General features: G+C 40.6%; 7 non-coding genes across 7 annotated transcripts; 5 read left to right on the top strand and 2 right to left on the bottom strand.

Moving 5' to 3' along the window:
- Nucleotides 1-2,029: 2,029 nt before the first annotated feature.
- On the top strand, nt 2,030-2,101 carry trnap-ugg. The gene has a single exon. It is a non-coding gene; the product is annotated as a tRNA-Pro (tRNA).
- Nucleotides 2,102-3,491: 1,390 nt separating this feature from the next.
- Nucleotides 3,492-3,563, top strand: trnap-agg. The gene has a single exon. It is a non-coding gene; the product is annotated as a tRNA-Pro (tRNA).
- A 667-nt stretch (nt 3,564-4,230) lies between these two features.
- On the bottom strand, nt 4,231-4,302 carry trnag-ucc. The gene has a single exon. It is a non-coding gene; the product is annotated as a tRNA-Gly (tRNA).
- Nucleotides 4,303-8,019: 3,717 nt separating this feature from the next.
- trnag-ucc lies at nt 8,020-8,091 on the bottom strand. Its single transcript has one exon. It is a non-coding gene; the product is annotated as a tRNA-Gly (tRNA).
- Nucleotides 8,092-9,418: 1,327 nt separating this feature from the next.
- trnap-ugg lies at nt 9,419-9,490 on the top strand. The gene has a single exon. It is a non-coding gene; the product is annotated as a tRNA-Pro (tRNA).
- A 3,242-nt stretch (nt 9,491-12,732) lies between these two features.
- On the top strand, nt 12,733-12,804 carry trnap-agg. The gene has a single exon. It is a non-coding gene; the product is annotated as a tRNA-Pro (tRNA).
- Nucleotides 12,805-16,297: 3,493 nt separating this feature from the next.
- On the top strand, nt 16,298-16,369 carry trnap-ugg. The gene has a single exon. It is a non-coding gene; the product is annotated as a tRNA-Pro (tRNA).
- Nucleotides 16,370-18,979: the final 2,610 nt, after the last annotated feature.

The raw sequence follows: 18,979 nt of genomic DNA, 5'->3' as shown, positions 1-18,979 counted from the left end.
TGCTGCTTCGAATGCTGCTTGCATTCACAAGAGAAAAACACACAAAATCAATGTGTGCTAGGAAGAAGTAGCTGGAAGCTGGAGTGTCAACTTCCAAAGGGACTTTATTTTGTGTGGATCATTTGTTTTTGCTCTTGTGCCTTTCTTTGTCAATTTGTAAAATAAAAATAGCCTTGCCAATGATACTACCCGGTCACACCCACATGTCACTGCCACAGAGACCTTTGCACATGCATGTGTGACCGGGTAGCGTCACTGCCACAGAGACCTTTGCACATGCATGTGTGACCGGGTAGCGTCACTGCCACAGAGACCTTTGCACATGCATGTGTGACCGGGTAGCGTCACTGCCACAGAGACCTTTGCACATGCATGTGTGAACGGGTAGCGTCACTGCCACAGAGACCTTTGCACATGCATGTGTGACCCGGTAGCGTCACTGCCACAGAGACCTTTGCACATGCATGTGTGAACGGGTAGCGTCACTGCCACAGAGACCATTGCACATGCATGTGTGAACGGTAGTGTCACTGGCAAGGCTGGTTACAGGCAGAAGGAAGACTCAGACACAGAAAACTGTAATTTAAACACTGTTGTGTATTGACTTGATCCAGTCATGTGATTACTGACATACCTTGTTTGACCACATTGAAATATGCGCGAAATTCACAGCTGGCTACATATTTATTAATGTTACTATTTTTAAGCAACCAGGTTTGAAACCCATCTTGTTGCTAATATTTTGAACAATAGTATTTTTCTATACTGGCTTATATGATATTTCACCAATAGTAAAACATATCAAAGTGTAATAAAGCATAGTGAAAGCATGGGAATATGTATTTGATACAAGTTCATGAGAATGTATTATTATTATTATGTTGTGTGTATTTGTTCTTTATTAAAGTCTATGGTTATAATTGATGGCGTGTAAATTGGCTGTAATCGGTACATTATAGCATGCTTACTTTCAAAATATTCTTGCACTTGCATTGCCACCCTATAAGGTGTTATGTTGGACAGCCCCTCACCTTCTGAACCCGCGCATTCGTTTGTGGGAAAAGGAGCTCTATTTACTGGAATGCTGAGATGCAACATTTTGACCTCAACGTGATTTGAACACGCAGCCTTCTGACCTGGAGTCAGACGCGCTAACGTTGCGCCACGAGGTTAATAATAATAACAATAATAATATATTATGGTGAAATTTTATGTGAATATTACCATAATACCGTGCGGGGTGTTGTATAACAAACCGCTACATAACAAGATGTATTGATTGATGTATTTTGATCTCTTCCCTTTTTTCCCTCGTTGAGACAGACCACTTTTTAGCATCTGCAACATTTCCATTACACACATTCAATACACACCATAAAGCCAAGGACGGTATCAGCTGTGAGAACCATTGTAATTGTTCAAGCTAATATTGATGCGTGAAATGCGTTACAAAAAATGACAAATATACAGAATATTAAAATGTTTGCACAACTACAGTATACTGTACTGCATCCCTATGATACAAAAAACTATCAAACAAACAAACGCGTGTGGACTCCACTTGCACAGTAGCTGGGAACTACGCGGCTGCGTCCGTTTGCAAGACATACAGGCTGAGTCTCCTCATCGAAATGAAAACAGCATGCCACGAATAGATACACGGGAATTGCCATTGTTTAAAATACAAAAATAATAATATTTCCGGCAGATCTTTAGTTTGTTTTTTGACCCCTGATTTGACTTTTGTTTAAACAACGTTCGGTTTAATACACTGAAAGCACATTGCATTTGTAAAATGCGGTTGTTTTTCATTATAACGCAGTAAGTAAAATAAATAAACAACAAAAACACTCCGGTGGGTGTGAAACAGGGATTAAGCGTCATACGAAAACACCCCCTCCCCCCTCTCCCTCTCCCTCTCCCTCTCCCTCTCCCTCTCCCTCTCCTCTCTACCTCTCCCCCCACGGGTTGCTGACGTGTCGCCGTTTTTCTTGTATTTCAAGTACATAATAAGGACTAATGGCTAGCTGGCTCGTTGGTCTAGGGGTATGATTCTCGCTTTGGGTGCGAGAGGTCCCGGGTTCAAATCCCGGACGAGCCCATCTTTTCATTATGTATTTATGCACTATTTAAACAAATACACGTGTTGACAGTTTTCAACTTAGCATTTGCTGTTAATTTACAAGTCCCTGACTAGATTAGCACCTAGTTATTTGCACGAGTTACTGACCCAGTATCTTCCAAACCACACTCTGAGATCACAGGATGCGGGGCTGTTGTTTATTCCTATGGGTCAACAAAAGCAGCATGGGAGGAGGTAGGACTTTTTTTCTTTTTTTCTATGCTCTGCCTTCGTTTTTCAGGGATGCTTTGCGATAATTTTGCAAAAAAAGTTGCTACATAAGTGCAATAATAAATAAATCAATCAATCCTGTGTTTGGTGGTGGAATTTGAAGAGTGGATATATTCCATTTGTGGGGAAATCAATTCAGTGAAGTGCCTTTGCCCAGTCTGAATTATAATAATCATCTTTTTTTTTTTATATAGCGCCTTTCATAGTGGACCACCATCACAAAGCGCTTTACAAGATACAAGACTAGGGTGTGTGAACTATGCATCAGCTGCAGAGTCACTTACAACAACAACATCTCACCTGAAAGACGGAGCACAAGGAGGTTCAGTGACTTGCTCAGTGTCACACAGTGAGTCAGAGACTGAGCTGGGATTTGAACCCGGGGACTTTGTGGTTACAACCCAGTTTCTTTAATCACTCGATCACACATTCTAAATTTAAAATTAAACTTTGAACCTTTTGTTTTGGTTCTTGCGCCTTTCTTTGTCAATTAGTAAAATAAAACGAGCCTTTCCTGATACTACCCGGTCACACCCATATGTCACTGCCACAGAGACCTGGAGATGATCTCCCTTCTTTCATTGGGTGCATGTCGTCTTGAAATTATGGAATGTTCTACCTTCGTTTGTCAGGGATGCTTTGCGATAATTCTGCATAAAAAGTTACCATAACCCTGGTTCCATGAAAAGAGAATGACAATCAGTCAAAAACTTTGTTTTGTAGTGGAATTGGAAGAGCCTATTCTGAGTTTTTTTCATGCCCAGAGCAGTGTGGATTTGAATAGCTGTGTGCTCATTAAACAATGTACGGCTGAATGAAACAGTGGTCGTTTTGTTACCCTGCTAGTCACGATGATATAACGGTCACAACTAAATAAAATTAAAATAAATTACAATTACAAAAAGATTAATTAAATTAAAAAAAAGAAGATGCTTACCCCCCCCCCCCCCCCACACACACACACACACACACAAAAAAACAATACAGAAGTAAATACATCAGCAGCAACATTTAAATCAGTCAAAAACGTTGTTTTTTTTATTTTATTTTTCAACAAAACACGCTATTTACTATAACTGTATTTAATACAATGGGATTTTGCTGAGAGCATCAAGATTTTAAATGTATATGTGTATATGGCTCGTTGGTCTAGGGGTATGATTCTCGCTTAGGGTGCGAGAGGTCCCGGGTTCAAATCCCGGACGAGCCCTTGAGAAAAATCCTTGATAGATAGTAACCACTTTTTTAGACCCTTGCTCCCCCCCCCCGCCCCCCCCCCCCCCCCACACACACACACACACACACACACACACACACACACACCACAAAAGGAAAAAAGATGCTTACACCCCCACCCACCCACACCAAAAAAAACAATACAGAAGTAAATACATCAGCAGCAACATTTAAATCAGTCAAAAACGTTGTTTTTTTTATTTTATTTTTCAACAAAACACATTCTAACGCTATTTACTATAACTGTGAGTATTTAATACAACGCATGTGCCATTATGAAAATAACCTATAGGTTACCTATAGAATACCTCTCAAGAACGTTTATATAATTTTATAGGAGACCTATAGGCTATAGTATTACATATATACGTTTTATAGAAAATTGGGACCTTAGGCTATTAGAGTACATTTTTCCCCGCTTTTCTTTTTGTGATGTATACCTGTGTTATCCAGTTTGTGGATCCAAACTTCAGTGCAGTCCAAAACACCAAAACAGCGCGAGAATCCTGTCCCAAATTCCTGTAATAATAATATACTAAGGTGAGATTGACCAGCACTACAGTATACGCACCCACACTGGTTTATAGGGATTACGCAGCTATACAGCGTTACACATGAAACAAAATAGACAATAAAAGAGATGCGTTGGCCGGGAATCGAACCCGGGTCAACTGCTTGGAAGGCAGCTATGCTCACCACTATACCACCAACGCTCCATGGAAAACCAGCAATGCTTTATCCTTATAGAGGATCAGCTGCGCTTTATCCTCGTAGTTCTATGCAGGGCTGTCTCAGCCGTTTGCTTTTCTGAACGTCCAACACAATGTTCAGAATGAAGAATGCAATGCTGAGAAAAACGTACATGGGATAGCAGAGACGCGGGAACGAATTTCAAACCGGGGGTGCTGAAAATGAAAGGGGGAGGCACCTTCGGGCAATATTTAAATATATACAAAATCGTCATTTTGTGTGCATTTCACTATCAAAATATGGACAGACCAACTGAGTTTCATAAGAAACAGCGGACAAAGTCTATAAAACAACGTATTAACTAGGTTGCAAATCAGATGTACTGTCCTAGGTGTCTTTTTAAAATAAATACAGATACAATACATTAATCCCATGTGCCCTTATGAAAATACCCTATAGGTTACCTATAGAATACTTCTCAAGAATGTCTATAGAATTATATGGAGACATATAGGCTATATTATTACGCCTATACGTTTTATACAGAATTTGGACCTTAGCCTATGAGAGTACATATTCCCCACTTTTCTTTTTGTGATGTATACCTGTGTTATCCAGTTTGTGGATCCAAACTTCAGTGCAGTCCAAAACACCAAAACAGCACGAAAACACATCTGCAACATTTCCATTACACCCATTCAATACACACCATAAAGCCAAGGACCTAATTGTTCAAGCTAATATTGATGCGTGAAATGCGTAACAAAAAATGACAAATATACAGAATATTAAAATGTTTGCACAACTACAGTATACTGTACTGCATCCCTATGATACAAAAAACTATCAAACAAACAAACGCGTGTGGACTCCACTTGCACAGTAGCTGGGAACTACGCGGCTGCGTCCGTTTGCAAGACATACAGGCTGAGAGAGTCTCCTGATCAGAATGAAAACAGCATGCCACGAATAGATACACGGGAATTGCCATTGTTTAAAATACAAAAATAATAATATTTCCGGCAGATCTTTAGTTTGTTTTTTGACCCCTGATTTGACTTTTGTTTAAACAACGTTCGGTTTAATACACTGAAAGCACATTGCATTTGTAAAATGCGGTTGTTTTTCATTATAACGCAGTAAGTAAAATAAATAAACAATAAAAATAAACTCCGGTGGGTGTGAAACAGGGATTAAGCGTCATACGAAAACACCCCCTCCCCGTCCCTCTCCCTCTCCCTCTACTCTCCCCCCACGGGTTGCTGACGTGTCGCCGTTTTTCTTTTCTTTTTATCTATGCTCTGCCTTCGTTTTTCAGGGATGCTTTGCGATAATTTTGCAAAAAAAGTTGCTACATAAGTGCAATAATAAATCAATCAATCAATCTTGTGTTTGTTTGGTGGTGGAATTTGAAGAGTGGATGTATTCCATTTGTGGGGAAACCAATTCAGTGAAGTGCCTTTGCCCAGTCTGAATTATAATAATCATCTTTTTTTTTTTATATAGCGCCTTTCATAGTGGACCACCATCACAAAGCGCTTTACAAGATACAAAACTAGGGTGTGTGAACTATGCATCAGCTGCAGAGTCACTTACAACAGCATCTCACCTGAAAGACGGAGCACAAGGAGGTTCAGTGACTTGCTCAGTGGTCACACAGTGAGTCAGAGACTGAGCTGGGATTTGAACCCGGGGACTTTGTGGTTACAACCCAGTTACTTTAATCACTCGATCACACATTCTAAATTTAAAATTAAACTTTGAACCTTTTGTTTTGGCTCTTGCGCCTTTCTTTGTCAATTTGTAAAATTAAACGAGCCTTGCCTGATACTACCCGGTCACACCCATATGTCACTGCCACAGAGACCTGGAGATGATCTCCCTTCTTTCTTTGGGTGCATGTTGTCTTGAGAAGGGGTTTGTTGGTCTGAAAGCCCCGCCCCAGTCCTCTTGCACTTCTGTTTGATTTATACTAATGCGTGTACATAGCGAGAGGACTTTGACGTCTTCCCTGTGCAAACCTTTATAAAGTAAATTCAATGCAGCCGCTGCTTTACCAGCCTCTACTGCAGCTCCCTGGCTGCCTGTCAGACTGGCTTCTCTTCCTTCACTGGTTTGTAGTGGTATTGGAAGAGACTCTTCTGAGTTTGTTTCATGCACAGAGCAGTGTGGATTTGAATAGCTGTGTGCTCATTAAACAATGTACGGCTGAATGAAACAGTGGTCGTTTTGTTACCCTGCTAGTCAAGATGATATAACGGTCACAACTAAATAAAATTAAAATAAATTACAATTACAAAAAGATTAAATTAATCAATAGTTTTGCTGCACTTCCTTGATGATACATCAGTGGTGTATTAAGACCAGTCTTGTGTAAATTGGCTGTAGTTGGTAGATCGGTACATTATAGCATGCTCATCTTCAAAATATACTTGCACTTGCATTACCACCCTATAAGGTGTTATGTTGGACAGCCCCCCACCTTCTGAACCCGCGCATTCGTTTGCGGGAAAAGGAGCTCTATTTACTGGAATGCTGAGATGCAAGATTTTGACCTCGACGTGATTTGAACACGCAGCCTTCTGACCTGGAGCACTACAGTATGCTAAGTAAGCCACGAGGTCAGTACGTCAGTACGTCAGTAAGTCACAGATTCCTGAAATAATAATAATATATTAAGGTGAAATTTACCACATACCGTGTTACCACATAACAAAATGTATGAGATGTACATGGGATTTTGCTGAGAGCATCAAGATTTTAAATGCAAATGTATATATGGCTCGTTGGTTGTATGTCTAGGAGGTATGATTATCGCTTAGGGTGCGAGAGCCCTTTGTTTTCAAATCCATCCCGGACGAGCCCTTCCCTTTTTCTCGTTGAGACAGACCACTTTTTAGACCCCCCCCCCCCCCCCCCCCACACACACAATTTCCTTCCCAAAAAGATTACAACAAAAAAAAAAGATGCTTACCCCCCCCCCCCCACACACACACACACACACACAAAAAAAACAATACAGAAGTAAATACATCAGCAGCAACATTTAAATCAGTCAAAAACGTTGTTTTTTTTATTTTATTTTTCAACAAAACACATTCTAACGCTATTTACTATAACTGTGAGCAACGGAGCAATCAATCAAGTAACAGTATATCCAAACATTCATCAATCAATCAAGTAACAAGTTTCACCAATATGATTCACAACCTAGTTCATACTGAAACATATGACTAGCTTCAAATTACTCACAAAAACGTATTCATAATAGACATCAATCGTAAAACTAGTTATCAAGTACAAAGGTTAGTATGACGTTTCTAAACAAAATCACGTGTGCATCTCAAAACTTAACCCATGCACAAAAGTATTTAATACAACGCATGTGCCCTTATGAAAATAATACCTCTCAAGAACGTCTATAGAATTCTATAGGAGACCTATAGGCTATAGTATTACATATATACGTTTGATAGACAATTGGGATCTTAGGCTATTAGAGTACATTTCTTCCCCGCTTTTCTTTTTGTGATGTATACCTGTGTTATCCAGATTGTGGATCCAAACTTCAGTGCAGTCCAAAACACCAAAACAGCGCGAGAATCCTGTCCCAAATTCCTGTAATAATAATATACTAAGGTGAGATTGACCAGCACTACAGTATACGCACCCACACTGGTTTATAGGGATTACGCAGCTATACAGCGTTACACATGAAACAAAATAGACAATAAAAGAGATGCGTTGGCCGGGAATCGAACCCGGGTCAACTGCTTGGAAGGCAGCTATGCTCACCACTATACCACCAACGATCCACAGGAAATCTGCAATATCCTAATAATTTATCCTAATAGAGGATCAGCTGCGCTTTATCCTCGTAGTTCTATGCAGGGCTGTCTCAGCCACTTTCTTTTCTGAACGTCCAACACAATGTTCAGAATGAAGAATGCAATGCTGAGAAAAACGTACATGGGATAGCAGAGGCGCGGGAACGAATTTCAAACCGGGGGTGCTGAAAATGAAAGGGGGAGGCACCTTTGGGCAATATTTAAATATATACAAAATCGTCATTTTGTGTGCATTTCACTATCAAAATATGGACAGACCAACTGAGTTTCATAAGAAACACCGGACAAAGTCTATAAGACAACGCATTAACTAGGTTGCAAATCACAGGTACTGTCCTAGATAAATACAGATACAATACATTAATCGCATGTGCCCTTATGAAAATAACCTATAGGTTACCTATAGAATACGTCTCAAGAATGTCTATAGAATTCTATGGACACCTATAGGCTATATTATTACGCCTATACGTTTTATACAGAATTTGGACCTTAGCCTATGAGAGTACATATTCCCCACTTTTCTGTTTGTGATGTATACCTGTGTTATCCAGTTTGTGGATCCAAACTTCAGTGCAGTCCAAAACACCAAAACAGCACGAAAACACATCTGCAACATTTCCATTACACCCATTCAATACACACCATAAAGCCAAGGACGGTATCAGCTGTGAGAACCATTGTAATTGTTCAAGCTAATATTGATGCGTGAAATGCGTAACAAAAAATGACAAATATACAGAATATTAAAATGTTTGCACAACTACAGTATACTGTACTGCATCCCTATGATACAAAAAACTATCAAACAAACAAAGGCGTGTGGACTCCGCTTGCACAGTAGCTGGGAACTACGCGGCTGCGTCCGTTTGCAAGACATACAGGCTGAGAGAGTCTCCTGATCAGAATGAAAACAGCATGCCACGAATAGATACACGGGAATTGCCATTGTTTAAAATACAAAAATAATAATATTTCCGGCAGATCTTTAGTTTGTTTTTTGACCCCTGATTTGACTTTTGTTTAAACAACGTTCGGTTTAATACACTGAAAGCACATTGCATTTGTAAAATGCGGTTGTTTTTCATTATAACGCAGTAAGTAAAATAAATAAACAATAAAAAATAAACTCCGGTGGGTGTGAAACTGGGATTAAGCGTCATACGAAAACACCCCCCCCCCGTCCCTCTCCCCCTCCCTCTCCCCCTCCCTCTACTCTCCCCCCACGGGTTGCTGACGTGTCGCCGTTTTTCTTGTATTTCAAGTACATAATAAGGACTAATGGCTAGCTGGCTCGTTGGTCTAGGGGTATGATTCTCGCTTTGGGTGCGAGAGGTCCCGGGTTCAAATCCCGGACGAGCCCTTTCTTTTTATTATGTATTTATACAATATTTAAACAAATACACGTGTTGACAGTTTTCAACTTAGCATTTGCTGTTAATTTACAAGTCCCTGACTAGATTAGCACCTAGTTATTTGCACGAGTTACTGACCCAGTATCTTCCAAACCACACTCTGAGATCACAGGATGCGGGGCTGTTGTTTATTCCTATGGGTCAACAAAAGCAGCATGGGAGGAGGTAGGACTTTCTTTCTAGCGCTCCTAAATTATGGAATGATCTGCCTTCGTTTATCAGGGATGCTTTGCGATAATTTTGCAAAAAAAGTTGCTACATAAGTGCAATAATAAATAAATCAATCAATCCTGTGTTTGGTGGTGGAATTTGAAGAGTGGATGTATTCCATTTGTGGGGAAATCAATTCAGTGAAGTGCCTTTGCCCAGTCTGAATTATAATAATCATCTTTTTTTTTTATATAGCGCACACAAAAATTGCGGTCAATTACACAATATTCAACTCAAAATGTAATAATCAGCAATGGTCATGGAAAATCTATTTTCTACTGGAAGCTAAAAATGAAAATGCAGTTTGTCATGCCTGGCGAAAAATACAGTTATACATCCATTAAAACAGACGTACGCTTACCTTGTTAATATACCTTAACGACTGAACGTCTCTTCTTTCTAACCGAAAACATAACATGTCACTTTGTACTTGAATCCATACTAAAGATAAACACCTCACATTCTAAACAGAGTGCTAGTATGAGTTACTAATGGAAATGAAATGATCGTGCCTCACTGGCCTGGGCTGCTGCAGTAACAGTTATACAAGGGAACACGACAGAGAAGACAGCACCACTACAAATATAGATTAGAGTACGATTTCTTTGGTTTAATTTAATTAAAATAAGCGACATACAGAATGTGTACTGGTTCTTACAACTAAAAAGAAATGCAGGAAGGTTATGGTTTGTTTATTGGGAAATATATTGACACATGCTAGCAGCTGCATATCATTTATTCTCGACTGTTTAAATGTGCTTCTGGAAGTTAAAGAGATTCATTTTGACACAGTTATCATATTTGATTTGAAAGAAGTTCGGAGTTCAAATCACTGATGAGCCCTTCTCCTTTTCTCGTTGACTACCTGTCCATGTAGCAGCATTGAATTGAATAATTCATCTCTAGTATAAATCAAACAGAAGTGCGAGAGGACTGGGGCGACCAACAAACCCCTGCTCAAGTATGACATGCACCCAAAGAAAGAAGGGAGCTCATCTCCAGGTCTCTGTGGCAGTGACATATTGGTGTGACTCATTGTGTGACCCTGAGCAAGTCACCTAACCTCCTTGTGCTCCTTGTGTCTTTCAGGTGAGACATTGTTGTAAGTGACTCTGCAACTGATGCATAGTTCACACACCCTAGTCTCGTATCTTGTAAAGCGCTTTGTGATGGTGGTCCACTATGAAAGGCGCTATATAAAAATAAAAATTATTATTATAATTCAGGCTGGGCAAAGGCACTTCACTGAATTGGTTTCCCCACAAATGGAATACATCCACTCTTCAAATTCCACCACCAAACAAACACAGGATTGATTGATTTATTTATTATTGCACTTATGTAGCAACTTTTTTTGCAAAATTATCGCAAAGCATCCCTGACAAACGAAGGTAGAACATTCCATAATTTAGGAGCTCTACAAGAAAAAGCCCTACCTCTCCCATGCTGCTTTTGTTGACCCTAGGAATAACCAGCAGCCCCGCATCCTGTGATCTCAGAGTGCGGTTTGGAAGATACGAGGTCAGTAGGTCATGTGGATTTGAATAGCTGTGTGCTCATTAAACAATGTACGGCTGAATGAAACAGTGGTCTTTTTGTTACCCTGCTAGTCACGATGATATAACGGGCACAACTAAATAAAACAAAAATTAATTAAAATAGATTTTAAAAAAAAAATTAAAAAGATGAAATGAATTAATAGTTTTGCTGCACTTCCTAGATGACACATCGGCAAGGCACTAAGATCAGTCTTGCGCCACTCATGTGATTACTGACATGTCTTGTTTGACCAGCGCTGCAGTCCACATTGAAATATGCGCGAAATTCACAAACGGCACCGCTGGCTACATATTTATTAATGTTATTATTTCCAAGCAACCAGGTTTGAAATCTTGTTGCTAATATTTTGAACAAGAGTATTTTTCTATACTGGCTTATATGATATTTCACCAATGGTAAAACATACCATACTCAAATCATGGGAATATGTATTTGATACAGGTTCATGATAATGTATTATTGTTGTGTGTATTTGTTCTTTATTAAAGTCTATGTTTATAATTGATGGCGTGTAAATTGGCTGTAATTGGTAGACCGGTACATTATAGCATGCTCATCTTCAAAATATTCTTGCACTTGCATTACCACCCTATAAGGTGTTATGTTGGACAGCCTCTCACCTTCTGAACCCGCGCATTCGTTTGTGGGAAAAGGAGCTCTATTTACTGGAATGCTGAGATGCAAGATTTTGGCCGCGACGTGATTTGAACACGCAGCCTTCTGACCTGGAGCACTACAGTATGCTAAGTAAGCCACGAGGTCAGTACGTCAGTACGTCAGTAAGTCACAGATTCCTGAAATAATAATAATATATTAAGGTGAAATTTACCACATACCGTGTTACCACATAACAAAATGTATGAGATGTACATGGGATTTTGCTGAGAGCATCAAGATTTTAAATGCCAATGTATATATGGCTCGTTGGTCTAGGGGTATGATTCGCTTAGGGTGCGAGGGGTCCCGGGTTCAAATCCCGGACGAGCCCTTCTCTTTTCCTCGTTGGACAGACCACTTTTTAGACCCCCCCTATTCTGAGTTTTTTTCATGCCCAGAGCAGTGTGGATTTGAATAGCTGTGTGCTCATTAAACAATGTACGGCTGAATGAAACAGTGGTCGTTTTGTTACCCTGCTAGTCACGATGATATAACGGTCACAACTAAATAAAATTATTTTAATTTACAATTACAAAAAGATTTAATTAAAAAGATGCTTACCCCCCCCCCCCCCCCCCCCCCCACACACACACACAAAAAAAAACAATACAGAAGTAAATACATCAGCAGCAACATTTAAATCAGTCAAAAACGTTGTTTTTTTTATTTTATTTTTCAACAAAACACGCTATTTACTATAACTGTATTTAATACAATGGGATTTTGCTGAGAGCATCAAGATTTTAAATGTATATGTGTATATGGCTCGTTGGTCTAGGGGTATGATTCTCGCTTAGGGTGCGAGAGGTCCCGGGTTCAAATCCCGGACGAGCCCTTCCCTTTTTCTCGTTGAGACAGACCACTTTTTAGACCCCCCCCCCCCCCCCCCCCCACAAAAAAGTAAATACATCAGCAGCAACATTTAAATCAGTCAAAAACGTTGTTTTTTTTTTATTTTATTTTTCAACAAAACACATTCTAACGCTATTTACTATAACTGTGAGTATTTAATACAACGCATGTGCCATTATGAAAATAACCTATAGGTTACCTATAGAATACCTCTCAAGAACGTTTATATAATTTTATAGGAGACCTATAGGCTATAGTATTACATATATACGTTTGATAGACAATTGGGATCTTAGGCTATTAGAGTACATTTTTTCCCCGCTTTTCTTTTTGTGATGTATACCTGTGTTATCCAGTTTGTGGATCCAAACTTCAGTGCAGTCCAAAACACCAAAACAGCGCGAAAACACATCTGCAACATTTCCATTACACACATTCAATACACACCATAAAGCCAAGGACGGTATCAGCTGTGAGAACCATTGTAATTGTTCAAGCTAATATTGATGCGTGAAATGCGTTACAAAAAATGACAAATATACAGAATATTAAAATGTCTGCACAACTACAGTATACTGTACTGCATCCCAATGATACAAAAAACTATCAAACAAACAAACGCGTGTGGACTCCGCTTGCACAGTAGCTGGGAACTACGCGGCTGCGTCCGTTTGCAAGACATACAGGCTGAGAGAGTCTCCTGATCAGAATGAAAACAGCATGCCACGAATAGATACACGGGAATTGCCATTGTTTAAAATACAAAAATAATAATATTTCCGGCAGATCTTTAGTTTGTTTTTTGACCCCTGATTTGACTTTTGTTTAAATAACGTTCGGTTTAATACACTGAGAGCACCTTGCATTTGTAAAATGCGGTTATTTTTCATTATAACGCAGTAAGTAAAATAAATAAATTGTATAAACACTGGGTGAGTGTGAAACAGGGATTAAGCGTCGGTCATACGGAAACACCCCCCCCCCCCCCCCCCCCCCCCCCCCCCCCCCTTCTCTCCCCCCCGCGGGCTGCTGAAGTGTCGCCGCTTTTCTTGTATTTCAGTACATGGTACAACGATTAATTGGCTAGCTGGCTGGTTGGTCATACTGGGTATGATTACCATAACTCTGGGTTCCCTGAAAGGAGAAACACAACTATTATCGATGGGAAGAGCTTCTTCTGACCATTTCAATATCTGAACAAATACACAACGCTGCTCTATCAGGTCCCTGCTGTGAGGTTATTCAGGGCCCATTCTACCACCTCTGGGCCATTGCCGATGGTAGAACGCGTGGTTGGTGCCGGCTGTAGTTAGCGCCGAAGATGTTACACCGGTGTCGACTCTTTTTTTTTTTCTTGTTACTCGGCCCTGGTTGCAAGACTGCAAAGTAGCCCCCATAAAGAATAACAAATAGAAAAGATGCAGCATAAGCTGCAGCGCTTACACCCCCCCCCCCCCCCAAAAAAAAAAAAAACCCACAAAAAACCCACAGCAGAACATTTGAACCAGTCAAACACTTTGAATCAGTCAAAAACTTTGTTTTGTAGTGGAATTGGAAGAGCCTATTCTGAGTTTTTTTCATGCCCAGAGCAGTGTGGATTTGAGGGGACGTGCCTTTGCCCAGTCTGAATTATAAGAATCATCTTCTTTATTTTTTATATAGCGCCTTTCATAGTGGACCACCATCACAAAGCGCTTTACAAGATACAAAACTAGGGTGTGTGAACTATGCATCAGCTGCAGAGTCACTTACAACAACATCTCACCTGAAAGACGGAGCACAAGGAGGTTCAGTGACTTGCTCAGTGTCACACAATGAGTCAGAGACTGAGCTGGGATTTGAACCCGGGGGACTTTGTGGTTACAACCCAGTTTCTTTAATCACTCGATCACACATTCTAAATTTAAAATTAAACTTTGAACCTTTTGTTTTGGCTCTTGCGCCTTTCTTTGTCAATTAGTAAAATAAAACGAGCCTTTCCTGATACTACCCGGTCACACCCATATGTCACTGCCACAGAGACCTGGAGAGGATCTCCCTTCTTTCTTTGGGTGCATGTTGTCTTGAGCAGGGGTTTGTTGGTCTGAAAGCCCCGCCCCAGTCCTCTTGCACTTCTGTTTGATTTATACTAATGCGTGTACATAGCGAGAGGACTTTGACGTCTTCCCTGTGCAAACCTTTATAAAGTAAATTCAATGCAGCCGCTGCTTTACCAGCCTCTACTGCAGCTCCCTGGCTGCCTGTCAGACTGGCTTCTCTTCCTTCACTGGTTTGTAGTGGTATTGGAAGAGACTCTTCTGAGTTTGTTTCATGCACAGAGCAGTGTGGATTTGAATAGCTGTGTGCTCATTAAACAATGTACGGCTGAATGAAACAGTGGTCGTTTTGTTACCCTGCTAGTCAAGATGATATAACGGTCACAACTAAATAAAATTAAAATAAATTACAATTACAAAAAGATTAAATTAATCAATAGTTTTGCTGCACTTCCTTGATGATACATCAGTGGTGTATTAAGACCAGTCTTGTGTAAATTGGCTGTAGTTGGTAGATCGGTACATTATAGCATGCTCATCTTCAAAATATACTTGCACTTGCATTACCACCCTATAAGGTGTTATGTTGGACAGCCTCTCACCTTCTGAACCCGCGCATTCGTTTGTGGGAAAAGGAGCTCTATTTACTGGAATGCTGAGATGCAAGATTTTGACCTCGACGTGATTTGAACACGCAGCCTTCTGATCTGGAGCACTACAGTATACGGACCTACACTGGTTTATAGGGATTATGCAGCTATATAGTGTTGCACATGAAACAAAATATACAATGAAAGAGATGCGTTGGCTGGGAATCAAACTCAGGTCAATTGTTTGGAAGGCAGCTATGCTCACCACTATACCACCAACGCTCCGCGGAAAACCAGCAATGCTTTATCCTTGTAGATGAATAGCTGCGCTTTTTGCTCGTACTATGCAGGGCTATCAGCCGTTTGTTAACAAACGCGTGTGGACTCCACTTGCACAGTAGCTGGGAACTACGCGGCTGCGTCCGTTTGCAAGACATACAGGCTGAGAGAGTCTCCTGATCAGAATGAAAACAGCATGCCACGAATAGATACACGGGAATTGCCATTGTTTAAAATACAAAAATAATAATATTTCCGGCAGATCTTTAGTTTGTTTTTTGACCCCTGATTTGACTTTTGTTTAAACAACGTTCGGTTTAATACACTGAAAGCACATTGCATTTGTAAAATGCGGTTGTTTTTCATTATAACGCAGTAAGTAAAATAAATAAACAATCAAAAATAAACTCCGGTGGGTGTGAAACTGGGATTAAGCGTCATACGAAAACATCCCCCCCTCCGTCCCTCTTCCCCCTCCCTCTCCCCCTCCCTCTACTCTCCCCCCACGGGTTGCTGACGTGTCGCCGTTTTTCTTGTATTTCAAGTACATAATAAGGACTAATGGCTAGCTGGCTCGTTGGTCTAGGGGTATGATTCTCGCTTTGGGTGCGAGAGGTCCCGGGTTCAAATCCCGGACGAGCCCATCTTTTCATTATGTATTTATGCACTATTTAAACAAATACACGTGTTGACAGTTTTCAACTTAGCATTTGCTGTTAATTTACAAGTCCCTGACTAGATTAGCACCTAGTTATTTGCACGAGTTACTGACCCAGTATCTTCCAAACCACACTCTGAGATCACAGGATGCGGGGTTGTTGTTTATTCCTATGGATCAACAAAAGCAGCATGGGAGGGTAGGACTTAAACCTTTCCTAAAGCTCCTAATTAGGGATATTTAAAAATCCTTTTATCGGGAAGTAAATTTGCCCCTAACCAACGGCTAAAAAAACCCTTTTTCACGATTTACACAAACAACTATTTTTTACATAAGTGCAATAATAAATAAATCAATCAATCCTGTGTTTGGTGGTGGAATTTGAAGAGTGGATGTATTCCATTTGTGGGGAAATCAATTCAGTGAAGTGCCTTTGCCCAGTCTGAATTATAATAATCATCTTTTTTTTTTATATAGCGCACACAAAAATTGCGGTCAATTCCCCCACAAAAAAAAAAAAAAAAAAAAAAAAAAAAAAAAAAAAAAAAAAAAAAAAAAAAAAAAAAAAAAAAAAAAAAAAAAAAAAAAAAAAAAAAAAAAAAAAAAAAAAAAAAAAAAAAAAAAAAAAAAAAAAAAAAAAAAAAAAAAAAAAAAAAAAAAAAAAAAAAAAAAAAAAAAAAAAAAAAAAAAAAAAAAAAAAAAAAAAAAAAAAAAAAAAAAAAAAAAAAAAAAAAAAAAAAAAAAAAAAAAAACCCCCCCCCCCCCCCCCCCCCCCCCCCCCCCCCCCCCCCCCCCCCCCCCCCCCCCCCCCCCCCCCCCCCCCCCCCCCCCCCCCCCCCCCCAAAAAAAAAAAAAAAAAAAAAAAAAAAAAAAAAAAAAAAAAAAAAAAAAAAAAAAAAAAAAAAAAAAAAAAAAAAAAAAAAAAAAAAAAAAAAAAAAAAAAAAAAAAAAAAAAAAAAAAAAAAAAAAAAAAAAAAAAAAAAAAAAAAAAAAAAAAAAAAAAAAAAAAAAAAAAAAAAAAAACCCCCCCCCCCCCCCCCCCCCCCCCCCCCCCCCCCCCCCCCCCCCCCCCCCCCCCCCCCCCCCCCCCCCCCCCCCCCCCCCCCCCCCCCCCCCCCCCCCCCCCCCCCCCCCCCCCCCCCCCCCCCCCCCCCCCCCCCCCCCCCCCCCCCCCCCCCCCCCCCCCCCCCCCCCCCCCCCCCCCCCCCCCCCCCCCCCCCCCCCCCCCCCCCCCCCCCCCCCCCCCCCCCCCCCCCCCCCCCCCCCCCCCCCCCCCCCCCCCCCCCCCCCCCCCCCCCCCCCCCCCCCCCCCCCCCCCCCCCCCCCCCCCCCCCCCCCCCCCCCCCCCCCCCCCCCCCCCCCCCCCCCCCCCCCCCCCCCCCCCCCCCCCCCCCCCCCCCCCCCCCCCCCCCCCTTTTTTTTTTTTTTTTTTTTTTTTTTTTTTTTTTTTTTTTTTTTTTTTTTTTTTTTTTTTTTTTTTTTTTTTTTTTTTTTTTTTTTTTTTTTTTTTTTTTTTTTTTTTTTTTTTTTTTTTTTTTTTTTTTTTTTTTTTTTTTTTTTTTTTTTTTTTTTTTGGGGGGGGGGGGGGGGGGGGTTTTTTTTTTTTTTTTTTTTTTTCCCCCCCCCCCCCCCCCCCCCCCCCCCCCCCCCCCCCCCCCCCCCCCCCCCCCCCCCCCCCCCCCCCCCCCCCCCCCCCCCCCCCCCCCCCCCCCCCCCCCCCCCCCCCCCCCCCCCCCCCCCCCCCCCCCCCCCCCCCCCCCCCCCCCCCCCCCCCCCCCCCCCCCCCCCCCCCCCCCCCCCCCCCCCCCCCCCCCCCCCCCCCCCCCCCCCCCCCCCCCCCCCCCCCCCCCCCCCCCCCCCCCCCCCCCCCCCCCCCCCCCCCCCCCCCCCCCCCCCCCCCCCCCCCCCCCCCCCCCCCCCCCCCCCCCCCCCCCCCCCCCCCCCCCCCCCCCCCCCCCCCCCCCCCCCCCCCCCCCCCCCCCCCCCCCCCCCCCCCCCCCCCCCCCCCCCCCCCCCCCCCTTTTTTTTTTTTTTTTTTTTTTTTTTTTTTTTTTTTTTTTTTTTTTTTTTTTTTTTTTTTTTTTTTTTTTTTTTTTTTTTTTTTTTTTTTTTTTTTTTTTTTTTTTTTTTTTTTTTTTTTTTTTTTTTTTTTTTTTTTTTTTTTTTTTTTTTTTTTTTTTTTTTTTTTTTTTTTTTTTTTTTTTTTTTTTTTTTTTTTTTTTTTTTTTTTTTTTTTTTTTTTTTTTTTTTTTTTTTTTTTTTTTTTTTTTTTTTTTTTTTTTTTTTTTTTTTTTTTTTTTTTTTTTTTTTTTTTTTTTTTTTTTTTTTTTTTTTTTTTTTTTTTTTTTTTTTTTTTTTTTTTTTTTTTTTGGGGGGGGGGGGGGGGGGGTTTTTTTTTTTTTTTTTTTTTTTTTTTTTTTTTTTTTTTTTTTTTTTTTTTTTTTTTTTTTTTTTTTTTTTTTTTTTTTTTTTTTTTTTTTTTTTTTTTTTTTTTTTTTTTTTTTTTTTTTTTTTTTTTTTTTTTTTTTTTTTTTTTTTTTTTTTTTTTTTTTTTTTTTTTTTTTTTTTTTTTTTTTTTTTTTTTTTTTTTTTTTT

This window comes from Polyodon spathula, chromosome 16 (assembly GCF_017654505.1).
Source record: "Polyodon spathula isolate WHYD16114869_AA chromosome 16, ASM1765450v1, whole genome shotgun sequence".
NCBI lineage: Eukaryota > Metazoa > Chordata > Actinopteri > Acipenseriformes > Polyodontidae > Polyodon > Polyodon spathula.
Note: the sequence above shows the minus strand (reverse complement) of the source record. Positions and strands in the feature narration are given on the sequence as shown.